Source organism: Ursus maritimus, unplaced genomic scaffold (assembly GCF_017311325.1).
Source record: "Ursus maritimus isolate PB19 unplaced genomic scaffold, ASM1731132v1 scaffold_14, whole genome shotgun sequence".
NCBI lineage: Eukaryota > Metazoa > Chordata > Mammalia > Carnivora > Ursidae > Ursus > Ursus maritimus.
This window is the reverse complement of record NW_024423786.1, coordinates 54,657,095-54,663,563: the sequence shown is the minus strand read 5'-3', so window position 1 is coordinate 54,663,563 and position 6,469 is coordinate 54,657,095.

Genomic DNA, 6,469 nt, shown 5'->3' with positions numbered 1-6,469 from the left:
CCGATGCGAGCCCGGGGCTGCGGCCGCGGCCTAGCCGGGCGCCGGGGCGACGAGTGAGGGCGTCGCTGCGGACCCGGGCCGAGGGGCGCCGAGGGTCGCCGGGGCTGAGGCCGAGGAGCCGCCGCCTCCGCAAAGGAGGCCGGTCCGAGGCTGACGCTGCAGCGGGAGCCCGGGAGGCCGAAGGCAGGGAGGGGGAGCGACGAGATTGCGGGCCGGTCTCTCGCGAGAGCCTGCGCAGGGAGCCGCGAGGCGCCGCCCCTCACTGCGGCGCGTGCGCACCAGCAGGAGGCCGCCTTCCTGTGGGGAAAGGGGCGGAGACCTACCGAGGCGGTTCCCGGAGCGTGCGCACTCTCTCGCTTCCCCATTGCTCGTTTGCTCATGCGCCTGAGTCTCTGGGCGGAGGCGCAGGGGAGGTGGAGCCAGAGGGAGGCCTCTTAGGGGCTGATGGGAGTGGGCAGGTGCGCAGAGCTGAGGCCGGGCACCTGCGAGCCTTGTGGGTGCCCGACTGCGGCTACATGAGCCACTAAAATCCCCAAAAGTTGTGGGAGACTACTCAGAGTCAATTTAAGTCTTCTTGTCACTTACGGACACACAGCCCCCCGAAAGAAAGTTCATTTCAAAACATTTTTTTAAAGTTGTGGCAAATATATATAACATAAAATTTACCACTTAATATTCTAAGTGCATAGCTCAGTGGCATGACACACACTCACACTGTCGCGCAGCCACCCCCACCCTCCGTCTCTGGAAGGGTCCCCAGAAGCACGGACTCCCCACCCCCTGCCCCAGCCCTGGCTCCTACCATCTCCCCTCTGTCTCTGTGGACGGGACTCCTCTGGGGAACCTCAAATAATTGGAGTCATACTGTTAAAAAAGAAACAACAGGCCGAAAATGGATTCACTAGTGTTAAGCCCCACATCAGCAAAACAAGACTTAATACCTAAACTGCAGTTTTAGCCTCTCCCAAGAATGTGACTTTAACTAGTCAATCTGGAATTACTAGTGAGGCAATCTGCCTGATAGACCCTCAGCCTTCCCCCAAAGGAAGGAGACTCTTGCCTGAAACAATCCACTCTTTGCTAGAAACTTCCTTTTTCTGCCTGCTTCTCCCTATAAAAACCTTTCCTTTTGTACAGCTTCTCAGAGTTCCTTTCTACCTGCTAAGAGGGGATGCTACTCATCTTATTAATCATTAATAAAGCCAATTCGCTCTTACATTTACCCAACTGAATTTTGTTTTGTTTTAACAATAGAGTATTTGTTTTTGTTTGTGTTTTCTGTCTGCCTGATTTCACCAAGCATAGCTTCATCCACGTTTTAGCAGGTGTCAGACTTTCCTTCCTTCTTACAGCTGAATAATATTTCATTGTGTGGCTGGACCGCGTTTTGTTTAGTCGGTCATTCATTGTTGGATATTTGAGTTTTTCTACCTTCTGGTTGTTACATATGGCTTCTATGAACTCAGTGCACACATAAATGTTCAAGTCCCGCCTTTAATTCTTTTGGGGATCTACCTAGGAGTGGAATTGCTGGGTCGTATGGTAATTCTATGTTTAATTTTTTGAGGAATCATCATACTGGTTTCCACAGCAGCTACGCCATTTTATAAGAAAGGACACTTTAACGCCAATTAAAAAAAAAAAAAAGGAGGAATTCCTAGAATAAAGAACAGTCATTATTTAAATGCGCAAAAAGTTGACTTCACAAAAATCTCACCAACCACATTGCGTTTCTTTTTGCCGCATCCCTGAGCTCCCGCGTGCATATCACGGTGGGGCGCACCTTCGGGAATCACGCTCTCTGCCAGGGGTCAGCCCCGGTCCCTTGGTTGCCCTGGCTCAGGCCTGTCGCTTTCTTGTGCAGTTCCCCGTCAGTCATTCTTTCAGCCCTTCGGGTTATAGGATAGATACTGTGCTGGGCACCAGAAATACAATGTTTAAAAAATAGATACATGATATATGTATGCATAATTACAAAATGTAACAATGATCGAAAGTGCAGTAGAACTGTGGTTCTCCCGGCCGGAACTGCTCTGCATGCTTGCTTCTCCATTTCTACAACCTGAGCTTTTCAGGCGTTCCTCTGGCTGCTCCCACCCACTCACTCAGAGTTAGGGAGAATGCTTATCTGCCTTCAAATAATGCCATGACCTTCCCCGGCTCTGGGTTTTTCTACCTTCCTTCTGTTCTGCAAAATGATCTCTCCGTCATTATGTTTTATTTTAGGCTCTGTATACAGATAGTCTTTTCATGGAGCTGTAACTCCCGTATAATAAACGCACGGTTCTTGAATGTTCCATACCCTGAGCTTTTACTATGATTGTATGTACCCGTGTATGCATACCCGTGTAGCAAACAAGACGTAGAGCTTTTCCATCACTCCAGAAAATTTCCTCCGTGCCCTCTTCAGTTAATCCCCCCGGTTCGTACCAGCAGTGGTATGCTAGTAAATGTTTAACAGTGGGTTTTGAAATGAGGGATGGACTGGCAGACAGATGAAAAAGAGAGAGGGAGGGAGGGGGAGAGAGAGAAAGAGACAGGCTGATTTGTAATGTGTAGTATTCGCCCTTCCCCGTGGTGTAAATATTTCCACCGTGGCTGATTTTCTGCTCTCATGCAGTTGGAAAGAATGGTAGCCATTGGCACTGATGAGACAGGACAGGCCACCGCAAACCGCTACCCTACAGACACCCTGGAGTCTGATTCCTATCCCCGTACACTAGTTCTCCGTGTTCCAGAGCTTTGTAGAAATGGACAGCATGTTCTCTTTCGCGTCTGATTCTTTGGTCCTGCTCGATGTTTGTGGTCACCGTGTGGCTGGTTGCGTCTAACTGTGATTGGTTCTGGTTCCGCGCTATAGGGTACTTCCCGGTGTATCCTCTGGGGATGGCCCTTCCCGCTTCTTGAGGATGAAGAGATCAAATCTTTCCTAATGCTCAGAATTGTTGGTTTCCCCTTGTTCAGGCTTGAGGGCTCAGCTCACAGGCCCCCTTCTCCATAAACGGGTTCTGCCAGTTGCTGCTAGCCCCCTACTTCCAGAATTTCTGATACACCCTGCCTCTTTCTGGCTTTTAGCTCTTGTCTTCCAACCCTCTATACCGCTCTAACATCATGCCCTCCCCACAAGTGATGAATGTTCTGAGGGCAAGGAAGTTCTTCTATCTGTGTCTTTCTCTCCCAGTCTAGCTCCTTGGGCACAGTTAAAGCTTCCTACATATAGGCTGCTTGAATGAACGTAATGGGTGTTTCTGTCCGGGGGGAACAAGTTTCCTGCTAGTCACGTGGCTCTCAGCGCTTGGTACAGAACACGAGCTTTTATTGTTGAGATAACAGTATACATTCGCGCCCTCTACCCTCTTTCCTATCACTGTTGGCAGGCACATTTTGCTCTGCAACCTCTCCCTGTTACATATCTCTGTACTTATCATTGATTCTAATCACAGCTCTCTTGGTACATCTGTTCCCCGGTCCCAGAAACCTGGGTGTCGCCTAATTCTGCCCCCAGCCCAGGAAATAAATTTCTAATAGCTTTGTGGATATTTGATCCAAGGTGACATTTGTCTTGCATTTGGGCACAACCTCATATTAGTATCACCTGTGTACACTCTTCCTATCTCGAAATGCACCCTGAACTTCATCTTTCTCACCTGTACAATGGATTAACAAAAACAACGGTTGACATGACCCTTTTGGAAAGCAATTTAGTACTATCTAGAATACATACAACTCAGCAATTCTACTCTCAGGTATTCAGCCTAGGAAACTCCTGGCTTGTACAACCAGGAGACATATACACAAATGTTCTCAATGGTAGGAATCTGGCAACTACACAAATACAAATCGATGGAAAAAACTATGTTCTAGAATAGTCTAGAATAGTCCCACTAAGAGATACTAAGCATCAGAAAACTCACAAGTGACAGCAACACAAAACAAACAAAAAAATGTCTTAGGAATATGGGGTGCCCGCAGCGGTTAAGCGTCTGCCTTCGGCTCAGGGCGTTATGGGATCGAGCCCCACATCAGGCTCCTCTGCTGTGAGCCTGCTTCTTCCTCTCCCACTCCCCTGCTGTGTTCCCTCTCTCGCTGGCTGTCTCTATCTCTGTCGAATAAATAAATAAAATCTTAAAAAAAAAAAAAAAAAGGAATATGGGGTGCCCGGCTGCCTCACTTGATACAGCAGACAACTCTTGATCTCAGGGTCATGAGTTCGAGCCTCGCATTAGGCATAGAGCTTACTTTAAAAAAATTAAAGTCTTAGGGGCGCCTGGGTGGCACAGCGGTTAAGCGTCTGCCTTCGGCTCAGGGCGTGATCCCTGCGTTATGGGATCGAGCCCCACATCAGGCTCCTCTGCTATGAGCCTGCTTCTTCCTCTCCCACTCCCCCTGCTTGTGTTCCCTCTCTCGCTGGCTGTCTCTATCTCTGTCGAATAAATAAATAAAATCTAAAAAAAAAAATTAAAGTCTTAGAAATGTAGAATTATAGAATATGTCTTTCTGACACCATATTTATAAAATGAAATTGGCTCAGCACCGTTAGCCATTGGGGAAATGCAAGTTAAAACCCTGACGAGATCCTGCTGTTACTGCATGCCATCGGAATGGCCAAAGTAAAAAGGTTGAAATACCAAGTGCTGGCGAGAATGCAGAGCAACTGAGACTCTCACATGTTGCTGGCGGGAATGCAAAAAAAGTACAGCTTCTCTGGAAAAATGGTTTAGTGGTTTCTTAGAAAGGTAAACACTTACTCTAGGACCCAGCAATCGCACTCCTGGGTTGTTTACCCAAGAGAAATGCTCTCTTAGTTTCACCCCACATCTGAACATGAATGTTCATAAAAGGTTGATTGGCAATAGACCCCAAACTGAAAACAACCCAAGTGTTCTTTGATGGGTAAACTGATAAACAAATTTTGGATTGAATGAGTAAAGAAAAAAAAAATATATGGATTAACTCCACACAATGGAATACCACTCAGTAATAAAAAGGAACAAATTGGATACACACATGAACTTGAGGGAATCTCAAAGGCATTACGCTGACGAAAGGAAGGTAATCGCAAAAATGACGCAGGATTCCATTTATGTGAGGTCCCTAGAGGAGTCGCATACATGGAGACGGGAAGTAAATGGTGGGAGCCCGGGGTGGGGGAGGGGCATAAAGAACCATTGCTTAGTGGATACTGGGTTTCCTTTTGGGGTGATGACAATTTTTTTTAAAGATTTTATTTTATTTATTTGACACAGAGAGAGACAGCCAGCGAGAGAGGGAACACCAGGGGTGGTGGGAGAGGAAGAAGCAGGCTCATAGCAGAAGAGCCTGATGTGGGGCTCGATCCCAGAACGCCAGGATCACGCCCTGAGCCGAAGGCAGACGCTTAACGACTGAGCCACCCAGGCGCCCCTGATGACAATGTTTTGAAACCACATAGAGCTGATGGTCACAAAACACTGTGACGGTATTAAATGCACCTGAATTGTTCACTTTGACAGGCTCATCTTACGTGAATCTCATCCTTTCCAAGGATGTGACATTTTGCCATTCCACATGCTTTTTATTTTATTTTCCTCTATTTTTTTTAAAGATTTTATTTATTTATTTGACAGAGATAGAGACAGCCAGCGAGAGAGGGAACACAAGCAGGGGGAGTGGGAGAGGAAGAAGCAGGCTCATAGCAGAGGAGCCTGATGTGGGGCTCGATCCCGTAATGCCGGGATCACGCCCTGAGCCGAAGGCAGACGCTTAACCGCTGTGCCACCCAGGCGCCCCTATTTTCCTCTATTTTTGTGACTGTACCTGGTTGGTGGAAATAGTATATGATGGTGAGCTACTTACTATGTACCTTTTCTTTTCTTTTTTAAAAGAGTTTTATTTATTTATTTATTTATTTATTTATTTATTTATTTGAGAGAGAGAGGCTGAGAGAGTACGAGCGGGGTGAGGGGCAGAAGCAGGCTCTCCGCTGAGCAGGGAGCCCGACGAGGGACTGGATCCTGGGACTCCAAGGTCATGACCTGAGTCGAAGGCAGATGCTTAACTGACTGAGCCACCCCGGTGCCCCTTACTGTGTACCTTTCCAACTCCACTTCATTGACATCACATTGGCAGCCCGAAGTGGGCCATGGTGGGAGTGCTTACGTCATGGGAATCAGCAAATATTACAAATGAGGGCAGAACGTATAATGCTGTTGATTCTCTAGATCGGGGTCATAAAACTTTTATGGTAAAGGATCAGATAGTATATATTTTCTGTTTTGTGGACGCTTCCAGTCTCTAGTGCATCTGCTCAACCCTGCAGTAGTAGTGAGAAAGCAGCCAATAATCCAATGGGCATGGGCGTGTGCCAATAAAACTTTATTTATATAAACAGGTGGAGGGCCACAGCATGCCAACCCCTGGTTTAGGCTTTAAAAAGTGATAGAGAGGGATGCCTGGGTGGCTCAGTCAGTAGAACGTATAACTCTTGATC